Below are 23,084 nucleotides of genomic sequence, written 5' to 3'. Positions count from 1 at the left end.
AGTGTCCAAAAGAATGTCTTACACAGAGAATGTGTTCAACAATTCTTGAAGAATGGAATGCAACGGAATGCAATGGAATGGAATGCAATGGAATGGAACAGAAAAATGTCTCAGCTGTGCCCCAAGCCAGAAAGTTCCCATAACACAATAGACTCCTACCTCTTCTCCTCCTCCTTCACCCAAGTTGGGTGTCAAGCAGATGAAAATGAAGATGACAAATCAGAAGAGAAAAGCCATGGGAAAACCAAAGGCCCTTTGGGGTGGGAGGTGGGGAAATGGTGTTTGCAAACTGAAGGGGATAAACAAGACCTGTCTGTATCTAATTTAGACTTCATAAGATAGTTTGCTGAATATTAATTAATACTCAGTGGTTGTTACCACCTGTGGTGATTAACTTAATTTTGAATTAAATAAGCAATAAATGCTTAACCGAAGTTCTATTAAATTTTACCCAGCAAGTGAGGTATATGAGGCTCTTAATTGACTTTAAACAAGATAGTTATGGCAAGTTAGTTGAATTTTTATTACCTGAAGATAACTGCCTTATTAAAACTAAATTGACTACTTTATTTGATAGAGAAATATGTCACCTTCTTCCCATTTACCAAAAACATGTCCAAAAAGGTTCACAGTTGGTCTAAACGGCTTATATGAGGTAATTTTGTTTTCTAGTCCTATTTTAATAATAAGTGTGCTGGGGACTTCCCTGGTGGTCCAGTGGTTAAGACTTCGCCTTCCAATGCAGGGGGTGCAGGTTTAATCCCTAGTCGGGGAGCTAAGATCCCACATGCCTCACGGCCAAAAAACCAAAACATAAAACAGAAGCAATATTGTAACAAATTCAATAAAGACTTTAAAAATGGTCCACATCGAAAAAAATGTTTAAAAAAATAAATAATAATAAGTGTGCTCATTTAAGAATGAATGTAAATGTAAGAGGCAAAGAGCTCTAGGAAGGAGTTATATATGAGACTGAAGAACCGGGTGATCATATTTTCTAAATCAAAAATCCGGACTCTGCTTTCTCAGTGTAGATACAGTTTGGAGGTGTTGTCTTGATATCACAATTCTGCAATTTCCAGGATATTTCCAAGGCTTAAAAGGCTACTGATACAAAGCATACGAAATCACAATTACTGTTCAAATAAATGGTTGGCTCTGCTACTGAACAAGCTGAACGACTTCGGTAATTAATCTCTTTTTTCTAGATCTCAGCCACCACACATATTACATGAGGAGGTTGGAGTGGAGATCACTGACTTTACTCACTTATTGTTTTCCTTGTGGTATGCATAGCCCCTGGAAGAGTGCCTGGCACATAGCAGGTGCTCAATAAACATTGAGTGACTGAATGAATGAATACATAAACTAAAGTTTAGGCAACTCAAAACACTAAACATTTTTAGCCCTTTCATATGAACCTTCTCCAGCCCAGACCATTTTTAAATATTGCCATTTGAGAATTCACGCAAGGGGACACACAAACTCTAACCCACTTCTCAGGATATTTTTTCAGTAATTAAAGGAATGCAAATTGAAACAATAATGAAATATGATTTCCTACATATTAATTTAGCAGAGACAAATGTAAAGTTATAAAATTAAATTCCAGGGAAGACATGGAGAAACCAGAAGATTCACCCACTGCTAATGACTCTGCAAATGAGTACAGTCTTTCTGGAGGCTGAATAGCAGCCAGCATGAAAAGTAATAGAACTATTCAGTACTTTGTGCCTATAATTCTCCTTTGAAAGAACTTAAAACTTATTTAGCCAGCTGATAAACATGTATTTAAGGTCTACCTGCTATGGGTCATACTCTATGGGGAAATACAAGGGAAAGGATCTTGGCTGTCTTATCATCTGGTGGGTGACAAGAGAGAAAAGAGGGAAGAGATAGCATTTTTCAGCAGATCACATGGCAGGCTTCAGTGCTTTCCTACCCTGACCACAGAATCCCTTCCACAATGACATTACATGGAAGGCACTATTATCCTCTTTCACAGATGACCAGCTGGAGGTTCACAGAGGCTAAGTAACCAGTATGATTATATAACTATCAAGATACAGTGCCGTGATCTGAACCCAAACCTGTCTGACTCTCCAGCCATACATGCATTTTCTCCTACATCCCTGAGGAGGTAAGATACATAGTCACATGACCACAAAACAAAAGGGACAAAATGGTAACCAATGTGCGGGAAAGTGGAAGTGCCAAAGAAATCATTGTCTTCAGGAAATAATTTAGAAGGAAGTAAAAGCTATTTATTTGTCCACTGATGTTTACAACGCATGTTTTAACATATTGAATTGTATTAAATTTCTTTAAAAACTAAAAACTATCCTAGTGTCCACATGGGTAATGTCAATTTCAACAAATCTTTAGTTATATAAAAGATAAATATAGGGCTTCCCTGGTGGCGCAGTGGTTAAGAATCCACCTGCCAATGTAGGGGACACGGGTTCGAGCCCTGGTCCGGGAAGATCCCACATGCCGCGGAGCAACTATGCCGCACGACTACTGAATCCTGAGCGCCTAAAGCCTGAGCTCCGCAACAAGAGACGCCACCGCAATGAGAAGCCTGCGCACCGCAACGAAAAGTAGCCCCCCGCTCGCCGCAACCAGAGAAAAGCCTGAGCGCAGCAACGAAGACCCAACGCAGCCAAAAATAAATAAATAAATAAAATTAAATACATTTATAAAAAAGATAAAGACCAGGCCAAAAGAAGAAAGAGCTTTTCTTGTAATAATATTAAGTGGAAGGAAACATTGTACACAAATAGAGAAGTGGACATGCCCTTTGGGGGAGTTAAGGTCAGGGTTATGGTCCCCTAAAAGATCAGAGAGAGGTATTCAGGTAAAAGAGTTTTGGTGGGAGCTTTTCTGGTGTTTTTTTTTTTTTTTTTTTTTTTTAATGAAGTTGAGTAAATGTATTCTAAATGAGTTCTTTCTCATAGTCTTTTGATAACAGATTAATTAATGTTTAGAGGAGCTCAATTAGGTTTTTTTATTACTAAAGATATTCTTAAAACTCAAGTTGTCATTTATTACTTCATTTATATTATTCATTCACATGTTCATTCAGCAAGCACTGATTAAATCCTTACCTTATATCAGGATCCACAATGGATTTAAGGTTATCAATAGGAATAAAGCTAGAGCCTGTCTCAGGGATCTGCGCAGGCTGGGAATAGGAGGAATCTAAAACTGTGCAAATAAAAACCTCAAGTTGAAGTCCTGGTTCAACATCCGGCTAGCTGGGGCCCTGAGCAAGTCATTGAATCTTTCTCAGCCTCTCGTTCTTGATAGTAAAACTTGAACAATAATAATAACTGCTCACAGGACTATTGTGAGGATTTACCTGTAATTTGTAGGAAAACACATGATAACTGTAAAGCACTATAAAAATGGTGATTGGTCGAAAGCATCATTAACTGTATGGTGGATTCCATTTTGATCAGGATCATGCAGGCTGGCCTAGGTCACAAAGGTCTCCCTGGGGAGTATTAACTTACTGGCCCCCAAATGGTTATTCCCTCACGACTCTGCATGAACTATGGCCCACCATTCTTAGTGCCTAATCATCCATTTTTAACTCTCTCTGCCTTTTGTCCAATTTGGCTAAAATCATCCTGAGGAGCCAAATGGATAGAGGAACCCCAGGTAAGACTGTTATAAGTATCTTCTCCAAGGAAGGAAGAAAGGGAAGGAGGGAAGGAGGTAGGAAGGAATGAATTAAAAAAAAAAGAGTCAGGGTTAATAGACCTCAAAGATGTTCTAGACCAAGTCTTAACCATTGCCTGAGTTTTCACTGTAACATCCCAATCAGCCACTGCTTGAATATCTCCAGTGATCACAGATTCAATAACTCGAGAAAGAGCCAATTTCATTCAGAGTTAAGAGATTCCATGGAATTCTTAAAAGATAAAAAGTGATGGAGATCTTCCTCTTGACAAACGGCTATCTCAGCAACTAGGCACCTGTTACCCTGGGCAGAGGATGGATCACCTGGGGGTTATGACGGAACCAGGGCTGTGGACTCTGTATGTGTTACCTGCTCAGGGCCTGGGCTTCCTCTTGTTTAAATGAGGAGATTGAGTGACCTCTATTCCACCTGTGAACTGTCCCTCATAGCCAATGCCTCAACCTCATTTCAGCTTCCATTTATCTGGTGCCTGGACTACAGCAGCACATCTCACCATCTCCAGTACCAGGCCCCTCCAACCATCCGTAACCCATCACTTTTCTAAAGCACAGATCCAATCATCTCCCATCCCTACGTGATGCTCCTTTCACAGCACAGTCTCAAGTCCTCAGTCAGCAATCAAGACCTTTGTCAATCCGCGTCCCAGCCCACCCCTGCACCCTCATTTCCATGGCCTCTCTACTCCGCAGCCCATCCCCAATGACTCCAGTTTTCCAAGTTGCCATGCACTTTCTCACCTGTTCGTGTTATTTCCCTTGCTCAATGACCCCCCTCCTCCTCTAGCCCACTAGACAAATCCCCACTCATCCTTCAAGGCCCAATCAAATGATAGTCTTTTTATCTGTGAAGTTTCCCCAGGGTCCCTAGAGTTAGTCGCCATTCAATTAGAGTCACCAGATATTTTTTCCATATACTTTTACATCCTCTCTAGATTATTTAAATGACCTCTGGAGGCAGGGATGGCATTCATGTTTCCATCCCCCAAGCCCAGACTAGAGTTTCACTCATTCATTCACAGGTACACCTGGCACCTGGTGTGGAATGAATGAACACACAAACACATCAGATCGATGGACAGATGTATCTGGAGGGTCCTGTCCAGCTGTCATTACTGGAACCCTCACAGTCTCCTATGAAGTGAAGCTGCTGCAGCCGAGAAGAGAAGTCCAGTTTGGAAACAACCAGACTACAGGAAAGCTGACCTGCCTTTCACCTCATTCTAAGAAAAGGTGCCGCTTACCCTCCAGGTCACTTCAGAATTTGCCTTTCCCATGAAATCGGGGCACACCCTGCCCTCTGGGTGGCAACTCCCTCCTCCAGTTCCTGAAAATGATTCATTTTCATATCAAACAAGACAGACGCTCTAGGTGCCAACTAAGTTTTTTTTTTTTCTTCCTGGGAACTAAACAAGAACCATATTCTTTGGAAACTCGTTAGAAGAATAAGTATAAGTTACCCTGGTGACCTCTTGGCACAGAACTTGGTACCGCATTAAGCTGTCACAGTTACAGTTAAAGATCTTTATCAAGATGGGCCATCGGCTAGAAAATAATAGATTTAAAAACCCAGCTAAATTACACACATGGGGACTTCCCTGGTGGTCCAGTAGTTAAGAGTCTGCGCTTCCACTGCAGAGGGCCCAGGTTCAGTCCCTGGTCAGGGAACTAAGATCCCACGCGTGGTGTGGCCAGAAATAAATATATAAAATACACACATGGACAGAGATTCAATCTTATTTCTTTTTTTTTTTTTTTTTAATTTATTTATTTATTCATTTATGGCTGTGTTGGGTCTTCGTTTCTGTGCGAGGGCTTTCTCCAGTTGTGGCAAGTGGGGGCTACTCTTCATCGCGGTGCGCAGGCCCCTCACCGTCAGGGCCTCTCTTGTTGCGGAGCACAGGCTCCAAACGCGCAGGCTCAGCAGTTGCGGTTCACGGGCCCAAGCCGCTCCGCGGCATGTGGGATCCTCCCAGACCAGGGCCCGAACCCGCGTCCCCTGCATTGGCAGGCAGACTCTCAACCACTGCGCCACCAGGGAAGCCCCAATCTTATTTCTTAACTATAAGTAGCCAGAGCAATTTAGCTGCCCCATCACACCCTGGACTAAGCGTTCCTGTCCTTCCATGTTTAATCCAAGGCCCAGCCCTTCCAACAAGCTTCCGCACACGTTCCAGAGAACTCAATAAGCCCTCCATCCGTACCACTCTCCTGGCGGTTTTTTATATTCCAAACAGGTACTAACACATTTTTATCAACCTAATAAACTCTTAACTGCCTACAAGCTAGACATTCCCTTCAAACATTCTCAAACTTTACCTTTATAAAAGTAGTTCACTGGGCTTCCCTGGTGGCGCAGTGGTTGAGAATCTGCCTGCCAATGCAGGGGACACAGGTTCGAGCCCTGGTCTGGGAAGATCCCACATGCCGCGGAGCAACTGGGCCCGTGAGCCACGACTACTGAGCCTGCGCGTCTGGAGCCTGTGCTACGCAACAAGAGAGGCCGCGATAGTGAGAGGCCCGCGCACCGCGATGAAGAGTGGCCCCCGCTCGCCGCAACTAGAGAAAGCCCTCGCACAGAAACGAAGACCCAACACAGCCAAAAAATAAATAAATAAATAAATTTACTAAAAAAAAGTAGTTCACTGAACAAACATTTCTTGAGCACCTAGCATCTCCTCTGACAAAAACAGTAGACATTTGTTGACATTTTACTTTAGTCCTGGTCTTACACATATTACTTATACCAGCGGTCCCCAACCTTTTTGGCACCAGGGACTGGTTTCCTGGAAGACAATTTTTACAGGGACGGGGCGGGGGGGCGGTGTTGGTTCAGGCGGTAACGTGAGCGATGGGGAGCCGCTGATGAAGCTTCACTCCCTGGCCCGCCGCTCACCTCTCGCTGTGGGCCCGGTTCCTATGAGGCGGCTGACCGGTACCGGTCCACGGCCCGGGGATTGGGGACCCTTGACTTACACAACCTCACTCAGTACTAACAAGTAGGCTGACCTCCAATCAGAATACCTCTGAGAGTGGAAGGGGACGCTCTATATACTACACCAGGACGCAGGCATAAACCAGGGCTGTCCTGGCAAACCCAGAAAGTATGGTCCCTCTACGTCTGCATCAAGTACTGTTGCTACAGCCATTTTTACAGACAAGGAACCCGACACTAACATTAAAGACAGGATTCCCTTAACGCCCAAAAAGCGGCCTCCTGAAAATGCCAAGGAATTCGCACTACACGTGCCCACGGCCATCTTCTCCGAAGCTGCTGGTTGATGGCCTGAGTGACTAAGGAATGCCGACCACGGCTGCAGCGGAAAAAGTGCCCATTGTGGGGATGGAATGAGGCCAAAGCACACCTCTTGAAGGACACTGAAACAACTCTGCCCTGTCCTGACCCTCTTGCTTACCTGCCCCGTGAAAGGTTCCCACACAAGTTTCTGAGGAAGGCCTGGAACCACCCCTCAGCACCAGCTTTCCATGGGAACTACAGGGGGCTTCAATGGGAGGCCGGGAAAGAAGCAACGACTGCAGTAGAAGCAGAGCGCAAACATAGCGCAAACCAAACCCCAGAGAGGCCCCGCCCCCCGCCTGCCTCTTTCCAGCCTCCGCAACCAGAGGAGCTGCCGCCATGTCCGCGCGTCTGCAATGGCTGGTCGTCCGGAACTGCTCCAGCTTCTTGATCAAGAGGAACAAGCAGACGTACAGCACCAAACCCAGTAACCTAAAGGCCCGCAACTCCTTCCGCCACGACGGGCTCATTCACCGCAAGACTGTGGGTGTGAAGCCGGCGGCAGATAGCAAAGGGGTCGTGGTAGTGATGAAGCGGTGATCCGGCCCGCGACAGCCGGCCACCCATCTGCGGACCACCATCAACAAGAACGCCCGGGCCACCCTCAGCAGCATCCGGCACGTGATCCAAAAGAACAAGCACCGCACGGATTGGCGCCTGGCTGCCACCTGCAGAGCCAGTGCCATTCTGTGCTGCCAGAAGCCTGTGACGGTGAAGAGGAAGCAGACCTGCCAACCAAGAGCTCCTGAGTGACCCCCTTCCCCAAAGCAATAAAGATGTCAGCCGATTTTTCTCAAATAAAAATAAATTTAAAAAATTAAAAAACCAAGAGAGAGTTGGAGGATCACAACGGAGAAGAAGAAACACTGGACAGCCATTCACTGGTGACAAACCATCCCTCTGCACAGCCTGGAAATGCCTGTGAACGTCTGTGGCACTCGCCCCACTTCGCAAAGTGACTGTTGTCAACAGTGATGCCCTCATGAATAAGAAGTATAAAAATGAGTAAGTCAGTACACCAGGTCGCCCGTGACCACCCCAGGGAGCACCCTCCGTGAAGTCGCACGGCTAAGACTTGAACTTGGAGCTGCCTGGGTCTAAATCCCACAATCTCCTCTAGAAGGACAAGGTGCCATTCCTGTGGGCTAGACACCTTGCTTTGGCACCAAGAATTAGCCACGTGTACCCACTGCACGGCCACGTTACACACTATACGACCATGTATAAAGCAATGCCAGGGAAATGTCTGGTTCTCACAGACACACTGGTATAGATCATACGATCTATAATCGAAGTAACTGAGGCTCAGGAATGTTCTGGAACTTGCTTAAGATCACAGGGCTAATGTGTGGCTCAAACACAGGTCTTTGTTTTCTTACACCAAAAACCAAGTTGGTGATGGTACTGCTGAAATGATAGCATCTGAAGCCCAGGTCCTCAGGGCTCTGGGGTCTCCAACCAGATTCTCAGGTGCCTTCCAAAGTCACAGACAGGGGCAGCTAATGCTACCAATTAGCACAACATGAAATAATAACAGTTTCTCACCTGTGTATAGGGCTTGCTAAGGACTTTCACATCAATTATCTCCTGCTCACCAGCAGAAGTGAAGGAAGGAGCAAGACAGGAGCTTTAGAGCTGGGAGTCTGATTCTCACTCTACCACTTAAGCACCGCAGGGGAAGTTCCTTCACCCCTGAACTTTTACAAGATTGATCCTGCTGACCCATCTCTTGGATGGCAATTGGGAGCTAAGTAATAAAAAACAACGGTAAAATGCATTCGCCACATAAAAAGTGCTACAAAGGCTATGAAACGCTAATGGGTTCTATGAGATGGGTTGTGATGGGCAGATTTTAAGACGGAAAGAAAAAACAGCAGGATCTACCCTGTAAGGGATCTAATGCTGGCAACCTGAAAACCTTTAGGCAAGCAAAAATAAGTAAAAATAAAAGGGGAATGAGGGTGGGGGCCGCCCCAGGCAAGGAACCTTAAAGTTATCATGCAGAAGCTTGGTTCCGGCAAACAAGCAACAGGAATAAATAGCAGAAAAAGAAAGAAACCCCCAAAGCACCCGTAGACTGAAACTGAACCTTCTTAATCACTTTGTTTTCAAAGTGCGAAGAACAAGGTTCAAGCCCGGTAACAACGATCTCCAAGTAATAGCCCCTCCCAAATTCTCCCAAGCAAAGCCCCTGGGGGTGGGGTGGGGAAGGAATGTGTCCAGCCAGGCTCAGCAGAGAGAAGAGGGCAGGAAATGGAGTAAGGGCCACACCCAACTCCAGCTCAGCGGACAAGGGTGTGACCGAGCACTTCCGTCCTTTCCCTGGGGCCTCGGTTTCCTCACCAGCAAAAGGAGGAATCAGGTTGCTCTGGCCACCAAGGCCCCAGCCCACAGTTCTAAGGCATGAACTGGCTGCCAGCCTGCTGCTTCCACTGCCTACAAGCTTTGGTGCCGATAAAATAGTTTTTCCAGTCAAGGCTGATAAGCTGGCAAATAATTGGAAGGACAAGAATAGGAACTAAGCTGCCTGATAAGATTCTAACAGTAAACAACTTTTTCCCTCTCTACTCTGCTGACCTGGTGCAGGCCGGTGTTTCCTGACCTGGAACATTTCAGCAGCCTCCTAAGCCGTGTCGCCGCCTCTGGCCCAGAACTGCTATCACTCTGCCACCAGAGTTCTCTGAAACACAGACCCAACGACACCCTCCTCTGCTCAAAAAGTAACAAAAGCCCTCCTGCTCCCTACCCACCACCACCGCTGCCATCATCCTTAGCTCAAGCTGCCAGCCCTTTACCCTCTAATCCTCCCTGGCCAGCCCCATCTTCCTCAGTGGTCTCCAAACACACCCCCCAAACACTCTTAGGCCTCAGGCTTGTGCCTATATATCAAGGTCTCTCTGCCCAGAAAGCTCTTCCACCTCTGTCCACCATAAGAACCCCTACTCACCCTTCAAAACCCAACCCAATGTCTTCTCCACGAGCATTTTTTCCTGTTCCTCCAGGTAGTCAGTCAGCCGTTTCTCACTGCTCCCATTATTTCTTTGTTCATCACTCTAGTAGGGCCTTCCCATGTTCTATTTCAGTCTGTCTCCTAGGCTGGAATGAAGATCCTTGAAGACAGAGCCTTAGCTGTCTTTGTAAGATCAGTTTCCAGCATTTCTGTCTGGCATGGGGTAATCACTCAGGACCTGAATGATGTGCTGAACTGAACACAAGAGACAGAGATGCATGTGATCACACACATAAGTGGGGTATAAGGGGGCTAAGAGTCTGGGAATGGCTTCATGGCACAAGGTGGGTTTTCGCCTTGAACTTAAAAAATCATAGGTTTACAACACGCAGAGAGGCCTGGAACTCCAGGTAGAGAAAACAGCATAAGCAAAGGCATGGACATGAAAACAGCAGAATGTTCAAAGACAACACAACCAGTTGCTGTGAGGGAGAAGGGAAAGCGCAGTTTGAATCACATTTACTCTTGGGGTGGCTAGTTAGTTTAGACAGTCAGTTCTACACTCCCGCCCCCTAATCTTGACCCTGATGGTGGGTCTGCCCAGTACCACCTGTGGCGGCTTCACAGCATTGTGGGGACTCAATCCAGTCCTGGGACCCCACAGGCCCAAACTTCTCGGTCAGTAAAAAGTTCCTTTCCCCCATCATTGCTATCTTGTGATTGCAGTAAACTAAGCCAACCCCTTTCTTCACCTAACAAACAGTTCCAGGGTGCCTACGCTGTACCAGGCACTCCTCTGGACTGGGGAACATGGCCCTTAACAAAGTAGGCATCCTTGCGAAACTCCTGCCGCTTATTTTAAAGTGGAGGGGAGAGCAAAGTCAAGCAAATATATGTGGTCAAGCGTGATCCGTGCTTACATTGTATCAGTAAATGTTACTCATTCTAAATGAGTAACCAAGCAGTTACTGAACATCTTCAAGGCACCAGAGATGAGAGGTATTCAAAGAAGAGAAAGCCAAGGTCTTATTTACTTTGCTGGGTGCCATTCCTAGGATCTGTCTTCTCGCCCCGGAAAATATCTTACCTGTAAGTTATCAAAATGCAAATAACCGGGGCTTCCCTGGTGGCGCAGTGGTTGAGAATCTGCCTGCTAATGCAGGGGACACGGGTTCGAGCCCTGGTCTGGGAAGATCCCACATGCCACGGAGCAGCTGGGCCCGTGAGCCACAATTGCTGAGCCTTCGCGTCTGGAGCCTGTGCCCCGCGACGGGAGGGGCCGCGATAGAGAAGGGCCCGCGCACCGCGATGAAGAGCGGTCCCCGCACCGCGATGAAGAGTGGCCCCCGCTTGCCGCAACTGGAGAAAGCCCTCGCACGAACCGAAGACCCAACACAGCCAAAAAATAAATAAATAAATAAATAAATAAATAAATAAGAAAAAAATCCTTAAAAAAAAAAAAAAAAATGCAAATAACCCACCTGAGGTGGGTAGGTCACAGAAGGGACCTTAGTTGATCCCTCAGAGTCCTGAGCCAGAAGGCCTTCTTGGAGGAAGAGGTCTGCATGACCTAGGGAAGGGCGGGATCCAACAGGAGCTATCTGGCTCGACTCCAGAGAACATTGTCCCAGGAGCCATAGATCAAGGGCAATGACTGATATCAAGACCCTCCATCACTCCCCTACTTTGTTATCCTATTTCCCCAACTGCCTCTCTGTGGGGTACCTCAAATCCTTATTACTCCAAGAGACTGGGGAGAAGGCAATGTTGGGGGGAGGAAACAGATGTTTGCTAGAGAAGCTCTGTCCTCTCCAGTCAGCTGTGCAGAGAGAAGACACCCAAAGGGAAGAGGGAATGGCAGCATCTCAAGAGAGACCGGGCTGAAGCAGCACCAGTATGGAAGTGAAAAGACTGCTTGCTCAGGGAAACCCTGGATTATGGTCCTGCTGGGGCCCAAGGAATGGGTACTGAGTTAAATTCTGAGGAAGAACATTGAAAGACAGTGGTGACTTTGTGAAATAAAATTCATATTTTATGGCAAGGCAAGAAAATTTAAACATAAAAATGCTTCCCTGCCCTTTGGCCCCCTCTCTCTCCTCACCGCGCATCGCGTGTCTGCATCGCGTATCTGCATCGCGTATCTGCATTACGATTCGACCAGACCTCCCCAGCGGCAGGAATACCTGCTCAACCTTCAAGAGCAACATGCTCCTAGCATCAACCAGACAACGCCTTAATAACATTCCTTCTTGATGTTGCAGGGGTCACATGACCCACCAGGATGATGCTTAGATCTGCATTAAGTAAACTGTTGATAATATCAATACATCATGTGATGTACAGCCCTCTGTCTCAAAAAGCTTATATAACCGTCCTTTGACTTCTAACAGGCGGAACAGTTCTCAGAGCGTTCTGAGATGCTCTTTCCGGGTTATAATGCTCAAATTTGGATCGAATAAAATTTTCCAGTTCTTTTTTAGATCGACTGATAAATTTTCATCGACAATTTTCACTTTTCCTTCTGTGGGCACAGAGAGAGTGGTGAAGATCAGGGAAAGGTTCTAAACTCGGCCATTTCACTTAGTAGTTGTGTAACCTTATTTAACCAAACTCATTTTCTCATCTGCAAAATGAGATTGATAATCATAAAACCTACTTTAATGAATCAGTATGAGAATTATATAAGTACACGGTAAGTACTCAAATTTTTCAAATTATGTTATTATTAAGAAAGAAGGATCGAAAGATAAACATTTTCTAGCCTCAATTTTGTGGTTTACCTGCTTCCAAGCATGAATCCCATTAACCCCCTGGCCAGCCACCCACCCTATTTGTAGAAAGTCAGGAGAGGTGAGGTCCTCATCAATGCATCAGTGTCCTTTCCCATTTCTATGACTCGCATTAAGAAGGCACTGCCATTTCCTCCACGCATCCAAGCCATCTAGAGCAGACTCCCACATCACGATTCCACTCCTTCTTCCCTTCCCCACCTCTGCTTCACACACACCTTCAAGCCCGTGAACTTCCACCCAGATAAGCTTCCTGCATGCATCACAACTTTACCTCCCCTTTCCTCGCCTCGGTTTCTTCCAGCTGGGTGCTGCCTTCCAATGCCATTATCCAGGAAAAGTCCCCACCCAGCAATGCACACGCTGAGCTAGGACTCCTGATTACTGCCCAGGGTCAAAGTCTCAGCTCCACTCAACCACTTACTAAATATGTTACTCTTCTTCCTGCGGTAAGCATCCCAATACCTAATCCCACAGATGCTTCCAGAGCCCTTGCCCAGCCTTGTTTTCGTGCAAATCTCTAGAGAAGCCTTTAATGGCCCCTATAGCCCACAAGATAAATTTAAATCTACTTAGCAAAGAATGAAAGTCCTCCCTTTTCCCATTTCCCACCACCCTGTTCATGCTGGCCATGCCAAAACCAGCCTCAACCACCATGCTCCTCCTTCCCTACATTTGTCTGCAGATGCCTAATAGGTTCAGCCCTTACCTGTTCTTCTTCCACTTGGGCGATTCCTATATAACCCTAAAGACTCTCTTCAGACACTGCTCCCTCTGGTAGCTTCCCTGAGGTGGGACCACCTCAGTGCAGCAGAAACATACCCCTCGAACAGCACCACACACACACACACACACACACACACACACACACACACACGTGCTCCCCAAGAACAGGGACCGTGTCCTCCCCATCTTTGCACTCCCAGGCTAGCCAGTTCCCGCTTCACAGAAGGCAGGCTCCAGAACCTGTGTGCTTCATCCACTGCTCCTCTCCTTTCTGTGTAAAAACAGCAGCGTGCTCCGTCCTCTGGTTTTATTGTGTTACCTGGCATCTTCTATCTCCCTGCCCATTTTCTATTTAATGCAGCAAATCTCTGGGCTAAGGGATCCTCCCAGTCCTCATGAGTTACATTCTGCCCTTGGCCAAACCACCCCCCACCCAAAAAAAAAACCACCATCATTCCAGCATCTTCAGCCATAGTTCTGAAATCAAATTCAATTTGACTCTTCCCATACCTAATGAACCCATGCTAGTTCCACAGCAGGGTAAAGTCACATATGAACATCAAGAGTCAAAGTTCTAGGCTGTCATTTTGAGCACATTTCTAATTAGCTCTGTGACCTTGCGCAAGAGGTAAAATCGAGATGACAGGATCACCAGGCCCAATTCTCAGGGGATTTTTGAGGTTCAAATGGAATATCTGATGGAAAACTTTTATAAAGTGCAAAGCACTGTACATTCATAAAGGGTATGATCAACAAATTTTATCAACTCTTAACCATGAAGGATAAGATGTACCATTATCAACTTAGAATGAAGAGCCCCTCAACTATGACACATCTGTGATATAAGACAACCCAATTTCAGTGATATTAAAATGGGAAAAAGTATACTTTTTATATGCCTCAATACATACAATGTACAATGTATATGCCTAATAAAATAAGCAACCTGCCGTAAAAGTTTCATCTTTGCCAATGGCACATAACAGACACTCAGTAATACACGTGGGGTAAATGAGCAACACCCCACCGATAATATTCTTAGGCCAGATTATGGCGTCTCTCACTGGAATGGGCAGCAGAAGGCCTCCCACTGCCAGTTCCTCTCCTCTCACTCGTGTCCCAGCCTGCTCAAAACCCTCGAATGATCACTTCAAGTCATATCCATGCCTGGCATTTTTAAGGACCTTCATAATGAAGCCTCCTTCCCACCTCCCACTGCCTGGAACTGACTGTCCACTGGTATATGTCACTCGAAGAAGGGTCCTACTCAGTCAGTCCCAATCATAGTAACCAGCTCCACAGCTATTTCTCCTCCTTCTGTCAATCCCCAAAGCCGGCTAGGCCTGCCCGCTGCTTACAAGGAGCATGACCCTGGGCAGCTGCCTGACCCAAAGGCCCCAGGCATGCACCCCTACCATTCATACAGCTAACCCCGGCTACCTATCTCGCATCTAGAGTCTACACTCTAGACTCTGAAGGCCTGGGTGTTGGTGTTGGGGGACTGCCTTGCAAAAATTAAATGCGAGATACACATTCTTGCACCTAGAGACTGTCACACAGAGTGAAGTAAGTCAGAAAGAGAAAAACAAATACCGTATATTAACGCATATATGTGGAACCTAGAAAAATGGTACAGGTGAAACGGTTTGCAGGGCAGAAATTGAGACACAGATGTAGAGAACAAATGTATGGATACCAAGGGGGGAAAGCGGCGGGGGGCAGGGGGGGTGGTGGTGTGATGAATTGGGCGATTGGGATTGACATGTATACACTGATGTGTATAAAATGGATGACTAATAAGAACCTGCTGTATAAAAAATAAATAAAAATAAAAAGTGTATTCTTATATTGAGATTAAAAAAAAAAAGATACACGTTCTTCCTTTTGACTGAGCCTGGTGCAGGCAGAGACCCTGAAAGGAAGAAGGCTGGTCATGGGGTACAGAGAACCCTACTGGAAGTTCTGGCCTCCCACCGGCTACCATTATTCACTGTAGGCTTTAGAACTGGCACCCATCTTCTCTGGGCTTTTATTTATGTTTCCCTATCTGTAAGGGCAGGGAGGGTGAGGATGCAGGGGAAAGGCGAGTGTTAGCTGTTTTATCTCCTTCCGCTTAAAGGCTTTCTTAAAATGCTCTTGTGCTGGGGGAGGTAAGCCATTGCCAAGTCACTAACACCTTCGTGAGAATGAGTTTTATTGGTAAGCAAGCACTAGAAAAGGGGGAGGCGGTGGAAAGAGAGACAGGATTGGACACAAGGTTAAGCGAGTCTGGTCCCAGAAAAGCAGCTCAAACGTGAACCTAAATTTTTGCATTTTGTGTTGAGGGCGAGCAGACATTGGATCACTGGGAAGGGAAGGGAAGCCACAAAGCTCTTTCAGCTCCCCCAGCCCCTCAAAGTCCCAAAGACACCCCTCAGGCCCAATTCCACTGATTATCTCCTGTACCCATGCCTCCCAACCCCGTGCTCCCAGCACAGTAACAGTTGCAGCTCCATCCCCACTCTCCATATTTTATTGAGTCTCCTCTGCTCTGCGGTTGCCTCCCGCACAAGGCCTCGCTCCTTGTGCCTGGCTGGCTTCAGAAAACCCCCCATCCTTCAAAAGCCTCTGATGCTTCCTGAGGGACGAGGAAACCAAACTCTTTTCTCTGAGCCCCTTGAAATTTTACCCTTGCCTTTTCCCCAGCACTTAGCACCTTCCACCTTGGGTCACGTTTGGCTCCTCGGGTTGACTGTGCGCTCCCTGAGGGCAGAGTCAGGGCCCTAAATGCATCTGACCCAACAACCCAGCACAGCGCGGGCTCACAGTGGGCGCTGGAAAACTGCTTGGAGAAAAGGAACTAGGAGTCGGGAGCCATTTATTTTAATTATGGCTCAGCCTCTAGTGAGCGGCTTTGGGGTGGCTCTCCTCCTCCCTGGGCCTCAGTTGCCCCAGCTGGAAAATGGGGGAACTTCATGTGAGGGCTCCTAGGCCCCTTCCACTGTGACAACTGTGATTCCGCGAAAGCTCGGAGCCGCTGGGTGTGGCCCCGCCCCCTGGGAGCCCTGAAAAGCCCGGGCAGGGGGCGCGCAGGGAAGGCCTCCACCCGCGCCCAGCCCCCGGTCGACGCTTCCCGAAAAACTCGGGGTCCCCCTCCCCCACGCGTGCACCCCATGATCGCGCTGCGGCCGGCACTTCCGCACCGCGGGCCCTGCGGCCCGGCCCGGGCGCGCGCTCGGCGCCCTGCGCCCCACGCTCCTGCCACCCCGGAGGCGCTCGCGCTCGGGGAGGGCTGGGGGTTCCCGAGGCGCCCGCGGGCGGAGGGTGGGGGGAAGGAAGGAGGATTTGCAACAAATACCTCGGGGAGGAGGCGGCCGGGGCAGCAGCGGCGGCGGCGGCGGCGGCTGGAGGCGGAGGCAGCGGAGAAGGAGGAGGTGCCCAGGCACTCCCCCTCCCATTGTCCCCAGGCCCGGCCCCGCGCCCCGCACCGCGCCCCGCGCCCCCGGCCGCGCAGCCAGCCCTTACCTTGCAGCGCCCGGCTCTCCCCCGCTCGCTAAAGCTACTTATCCCAGGAAAGCTCGCGCGGGGCCCGGGAGCGAACCCACAGACAAAAAGTGAAACTTCGGCAGGGCTGGAGCGGCTGCTGGTTGGTGCCTTTCCCCCTCCTTCCTCCCCACCGTCCCCACCCCCTCCCCTCGGTCTCCCGTGCGGTGCCCTGAGAGCTGGAGGCTGACGTCAGGGGCCTGAATTCCTGACTTTGCCTGCACGCATTTGTCCATGTAAGGTATGGGAAGGCGGGTGCCCGCGGGGCCGCCGCGCCGCGCTCGCCGCCGGGGGAGGGGGCGCCCGCCGCGGGCCGTGGCCTTGCCCCAAGGTGGGCGCGCTGACGACAGTTGATTTCCTGGGAGGAAGGGAAGACGCGGGGATGCGGGGAGACGGCAAAGGAGGAAGGGAAAGGGAGGTGTGGAGGTTTTGCCTGCACTGGAGGAAGAGGAAGGAGACGTAGAAGGAGGAAGCGGCCGGGGCGAGGGGTTGCCGAAAAAATGGGGGAACCTGCGTCCACTATTAGGGCGCCAGATTAGGGGGCTGAATCTGAGCAGACGAGATCCTGCCGTGGAATCCCCTTCCGAGATCTTCCTCGTGAGCCCCGCCCCGGATTCCCAGCAAGGTTCAGAGCTGGCCCAGACCAACTTCCAACCCGTCCACTTCACACATGGGAAAACTGGAGCTCTTGGAAGAGAAATGACTCCTACAAGGTCATGCCCGCCACAGATCCAGGCGCGGGACCCGGATGCTCGGCCTCCCAGCTGTGTTCCTGTCTCCAGGCAGAGCCCTGACTCCCTCCTTCCCGCGGAGCAGTGAACCAGGCTACATGTCAGCGGGCAACGAGGACCACCCTGGGAAGAGATTCAGAGCTTCCCTGGGCCCCGGAGGGAGTCAGTTCCTGGAAGGTTCTAATTGCCAGTGAGCCCTGGATAGCCATGCCAATCAGTTGCTTCAAGGCAACTCCCTCTATCCGGTGCTCAAATAAACGAAACCCTGGAGTTCACTCCACAGCCCTGCCGGAAGCCCAGAAAGCTTATTCTGTGCTTACAGCTTCAAAAAAAATCTGCGAACTGGGTGAACGGGTTTGAATAAAGGCAAGTCTGTTCTTGGAAGGTTTGAGTGGGACTTCTTTTCCTCAGACGGTTGTAAATGTGAGCAACCAGGGGACCCACCAATTACTGTGTCGGGGTTAAAATGTGCAGCAGCCATTGCCTGGAAGGCACTCCAAGGCTGGAGACTGTTTCCTTGTATTTCTGTCCTACTGACGTCCTCACCTCAGCACATCATAAAAGCACTTTCTCACTGGTTTATTAGATCTTCTTGTTAGGACAGATTATAGTGCATCGTTTACATTTGAGGTAAAAAGTCAGGTAAAATGACTTACCCAACACAAAATAAGCAACAGAGCAAGCACCTGAACCCACCTCCCCCCAGCCAGGTCATCTGACTAATCCCATGATTTTTCCACCCAACAAGGAGGCCCTGACCTCCTAATTTCTGTTGATGAATGTTGAGAGTACACCGTGAGTTACTGATTCATGAAACCTCCAAAACTTGGTTCTTTTGGGATTTGGTGGGATTTTTTTTGACCAAGAATTAAACAAACGCTGAAACACATTTCTGCACTTACCAGATACTGGTAAAGATACTGCTTTATCGAGCATGTTCTTAGTGCGAAGTCTTTGAATCCAGACATTCTTGGGTCCAAATTACTCCATCTCTCTTGCTCTCAGTTTCTCATCTACTCATACAAAAAATATGAAGATAGTAGTAGCGGTAAGGTCAAGGGTACCTATTCCATGCAATAATGAAAATTTTTGTCTTTGCAACTAATGTAGTTTGAAATAGGAAACATGAGCTCTTAAAGAGATTTTATTCTGGGGCTTTAGAAAGATCATTCTATTACACCACAATTCACTTACTCTGTTCTCAACATTTCAGCAAACCCACATTCTGAGTGCTACTGTTTAACATGAAAAACTCCTGGTATCACACAAACTAAGAATAGATTCACCCATTCCCCATTGGACATAACGGGACTTGACCAGTGCTTCTTTTTTTTTCTTCCCCAGTAACCCACTTATAAAGAATAATAGGATTCTAATGAGGATTAATAAGATTTAATAACGTATAATTAGCATTCATTTCCTTCATCATACACATTGTAAGAGTGCAGAGTTAGATCCAGAAATGCTCCTAATTATGTTGAAACTGTTGTATGAGTGTGTTGGGGAAGATCACTGTGTCTCTCCTCCTGAAATATTTATGAATTGCTCAGGTGGGCCTAGAGTTAGCACAAGCATTATATAAAGTTAATCACAAAAGACAATTTCTACTCAGGAGGCACTCACCAGGAGTGTAAGAGGCAAAGTCATAAATTGGATGCTTGGCGAACCCCATTCAGTGTTGTCAGTGCAAACCCAAATCAAAAGCCTCCTTCTCATTTGCTGATCTGGTTTCTTTTGTATTCACACTTTTCTCAACAACCCTATTAAAACCTGCTGCATGCAGGGACTTGGGAAAGAAGGGAAGGCTGTGTGAATCTGCAGACTCAATGCTAGAGAAATACAGGTTTACCAATTCAGAGACTGCAAGAAGCACGGAATTTCAGGTGGGGCGGAGGGCATGTGACTGGAGGATTGCCAGTGATGACACCAGAGACTGAACAATGCTAGGCTGTGTTCCCACCATTTGCTTGCATCCATGACAATCCCTTTCCCCAAGGCCTTTGCGTAGCTCTTCTCAGTCCTTTCTCTGTCCTCATATATGCCCGGCAATATTCTAGGATTTTGCATCTGCATTTCACTTAACTCTCAGGAAACCCTTCTGAGGTTGGCATTATTATTTTCTCTAGCCCAAGGAGGTTAAGTAGCCTGTTCTTAACACAGAGCTAGTACCCGGTTAAACTGAGATGCCCCACTGAGCCCAGGCAGCCTGACTCTTCCCTTACCCACTGCTGAGTGGCCATCTGGTCTCAGATGGAACATTCCAATGTGCAGAACTCATAATCTGCCATGGCTGACCAAGAGGAAAAGATATGAAGAGGCTACTGGAGAAATAATAAGAACAGGGACATTGAAGATGGAAGGTAAATACCAACCCTGTGTGGCCTCTCCCCAGGTTAAAACCCATCAGGCCAAACTCCTCAGTGTAGTTTGCATAGCTCTTCAGCCTCATGTCTGCCAGTCCTGAACCCTCCAGCCAATTGGAGGTCTGGTGGTTTCTCAAACACCTTAACTGACCCTGCTTCTCTGCCTTTATACGGGTTCTTCTTTCTCCCGGGAGCTCTCTTTCTTCTCTGTACACCTGGCAACCCTTACCTAGCTTCTTTAGGCTCGCCTTAAATATCACGTCCTCTGAGAGGCCTTTTTGCCCCTCCCACCACCTCCAGTGGATGCATTGCCCCTACAGAGTGCTCCCATCACTCTGTGCTTACCCTCAGTCCCTGTGACTCTGCATGATGTCATTGGTCACCTTGTCTTTCTCAGCTACTGGGCTGAGAGTGCAATTTGTCTCTGAGTCTCTAACAAAGTGCCTGCCGTTGTCAATGTAGGCATTCAACTGTTGTGTTCTGTTTTTTTCCTTCCTGTCCCTGGTCAAAGGCAGAGGAAGATGCAGAAGGTAAAAGGCCTGGGCATTTAAATAAAATCGGATAACTTCCTCAAGAGATGAAGACTGGATGTAAGCAGACCAGTGGGAAGGGAGAGGAAGAATCAACAGGGCCTGGCCACTTGGAAACAGAAGCAGGATGGGCATGGGGAGGCAAAGGAGAGGAAGGTTTGTAGTCCTTTCCTTGTCCTAAAACTGCGTTGTAACCTCATGGCAAGTCACTTCCTCTTTGGTCTCAGTTTCTTCATCCACACGATTAGGTTCTCAGACTTTATGCTCTCCAACAGTGTCTTCAATTTGAGGCTACTTTCAACCTGTTGACCAAATTCATCTTCCCAGAATATAGCGTGCCACATTATACTCTGAACTTGTAAAGGTTCCATGATATCAACCACCGTAAGTCCAAACTCTTCAGCTGCCCCTCCCTGGTTCCATGATCAGCTTTTTCCAACTGTAGTCTGTACCTCCAACCCTCCACCATCACCACCACACACACACACACACACACACATACACAGCTTCCTGCACTTCCTGCCTCAGGACTTTTTCTCATCTAGTTCCCTCTTCTCAAAATACTTTCCCAGGCCCACCTCCATGAATGCAGATTTCACCTGTCCTGCCAGCATCCTCTCAAGGAATCTCTCCCCTGTTGCTCATTCCCTCCAAATCTCCTCCACTGATATGAAAATAATTTCTCTGTCTTTTGAAAAAGGCACGCACTGGATTGTCCCATTGCATTGTAATTTTTCCTAAGTGTGTTTGATCTGCTCCTGTCAAACATACAGCTCTTCACAGTGAGCTCCGTATCTTCTTCATTTCTCCTCCCCAGCAGCCATGGCAACACCTGGGACTTACGCTCAAATGTTATCCAGTGAGTGAGTGAATGCATGAATCCTTCATCTTGGCTAGAAAAGCAACACAGTTGATATCGTCTCTCTGGAAGACTGGTCATGTTATCTTAGACCATGACTCTGGGCAGGTACCAGGAGGGATGAGGGAGAGGGGGAGGATTTAATATTTGTCATTTGTTACAATGTGCCCTGTGTGTGAGATTCTAGAGAAACCGTGAACCTCAGATTGGGACTTGAACCCACAAGGCTGGGACTCAAACCCAGCCAAAACCCTGACTGGGACTTGAACCCACTCAGCCAGGCCTCAAACCTGGCCGAAACCCACAGTCTTCCAACTGAGATCACACACCTGGTTTCAGGACTTAGTGAAGCTCAGGCTCTTGATGTCTCATCACAGAAAGAATTCAGTGAGAGACAAAGTGATAGGTAAGAAATGGATTTATTTAGGGAGAAACACTCCACAGACAGAGTGTGGGCCATCTCAGAAGGTGAGAAAGGCACCAGGGTATGGCGTTGTCCGTTTTTACAGGGGTGGTTAATTTCATAGGCTAATGAGTGGTGGGAGAAGTATTCCAGCTATTTCAGAAAGGGGCAGGGATTTCCAGGAATTGGGCCACCACCCACTTTTTTTTAATTTATTTATTTATTTATTTATTTATTTATTTATTTTTGGCTGGGTTGGATCTTTGTTGCTGCCCGCGGGCTTTCTCTAGTTATGGCGAGCGGGGACTACTCTTTGTTGTGGTGCACGGGCTTCTCATTGCAGTGGCTTCTCTTGTTGCGGAGCACGGGTTCTAGGCGTGCGGGCTTCAGTAGTTGTGGCTCGTGGGCTCAGTAGTTGTGGCTCCCGGGCTCTAGAGCGCAAGCTTAGTAGTTGTGGCGCACGGGCTTAGTTGCTCCGCGGCATGTGGGATCTTCCCGGACCAGGGCTTGAACCCGTGTCCCCTGCATTGGCAGGCGGATTCTTAACCACTGCGCCACCAGGGAAGCCCCGCACCACCCACTTTTTGATCCTTATGGTCAGTCTTGGGACTGTCATGGAGCCTGTGGGTGTGTCATTTAGCTTGCTCATGTGTTACAGTGAGCGTATACTGAGGCTCAAGACCTAATGGAAATCGACTTGTCCGCCATCTTGGACCCATTTGGTTCAAATCAGCTTACATTATGTCCTCGGGCTATGTCATTCTTTCAAAGGTTGTGCCCTATCCCCTTCCCTCCTGTTTCACTAGGTCTTCTCACATTTAGCATATATCAGTTTTACAAATTATCTAAGAATATAGTTCTGCTCTGGGAGTAGACACAGAATTAAAGCAATGGTTGCTTTGCAACTTTATATCAAATAAATTCTTTAAAAAAATACTAAAGGTCAACTTTTTCCAGGAAGAATTAAGCACAAGTGACAGTTTAAATATTTAATGTGTCCTGCTCTATAGCTGAGCTTAATTCTCTTCTCAAGACTATTGTACCAGCCTGTGATGCAAACAAGACCTCTGACCAGATCAGATAAGCATCAGCCTTTTGTAAAGAGATGAAAACTTGTATGGTAAACAATAGTGGTAGACTTTTATTAAATGCAGTATTAAAGATAATGAAGTCTATTACAAAAGGTCTCTTTACTCTGTATTCTTCACATC

At 47.5% G+C, this 23,084-nt stretch overlaps 1 protein-coding gene, 1 long non-coding RNA gene and 1 pseudogene across 4 annotated transcripts in view; 2 read left to right on the top strand and 1 right to left on the bottom strand.

Annotated features, from left to right (window-relative positions):
• The window catches only part of LPP (LIM domain containing preferred translocation partner in lipoma), a 711,048-nt gene extending 693,941 nt beyond the window's left edge, over window positions 1-17,107 (bottom strand). The window contains exon 1 of one of the 2 annotated variants that reach the window (XM_057545523.1): window positions 16,970-17,107. The gene's annotated coding sequence lies outside the window, so the exon portion shown is untranslated. Of the gene's footprint in view, window positions 1-16,802; window positions 16,919-16,969 lie in introns of those variants that run through there. The other variant, XM_057545524.1, reaches the window with a different exon arrangement.
• On the top strand, window positions 7,340-7,753 carry LOC103005155 (60S ribosomal protein L28-like; annotated as a pseudogene).
• A 6-nt stretch (window positions 17,108-17,113) lies between the features above and the next one.
• LOC130708111 (uncharacterized) lies at window positions 17,114-22,026 on the top strand. Of its 2 annotated transcripts, none has more exons than XR_009008167.1 (3): window positions 17,114-17,228; window positions 20,593-20,767; window positions 21,432-22,026. It is a non-coding gene; the product is annotated as an uncharacterized LOC130708111 (long non-coding RNA). The 2 variants fall into 2 exon arrangements; XR_009008168.1 differs by having other exon boundaries at window positions 21,429-22,026.
• The last annotated feature ends 1,058 nt before the right edge of the window (window positions 22,027-23,084 follow it).

This window comes from Balaenoptera acutorostrata, chromosome 4 (assembly GCF_949987535.1).
Source record: "Balaenoptera acutorostrata chromosome 4, mBalAcu1.1, whole genome shotgun sequence".
Lineage (NCBI taxonomy): Eukaryota > Metazoa > Chordata > Mammalia > Artiodactyla > Balaenopteridae > Balaenoptera > Balaenoptera acutorostrata.
Note: the sequence above shows the minus strand (reverse complement) of the source record. Positions and strands in the feature narration are given on the sequence as shown.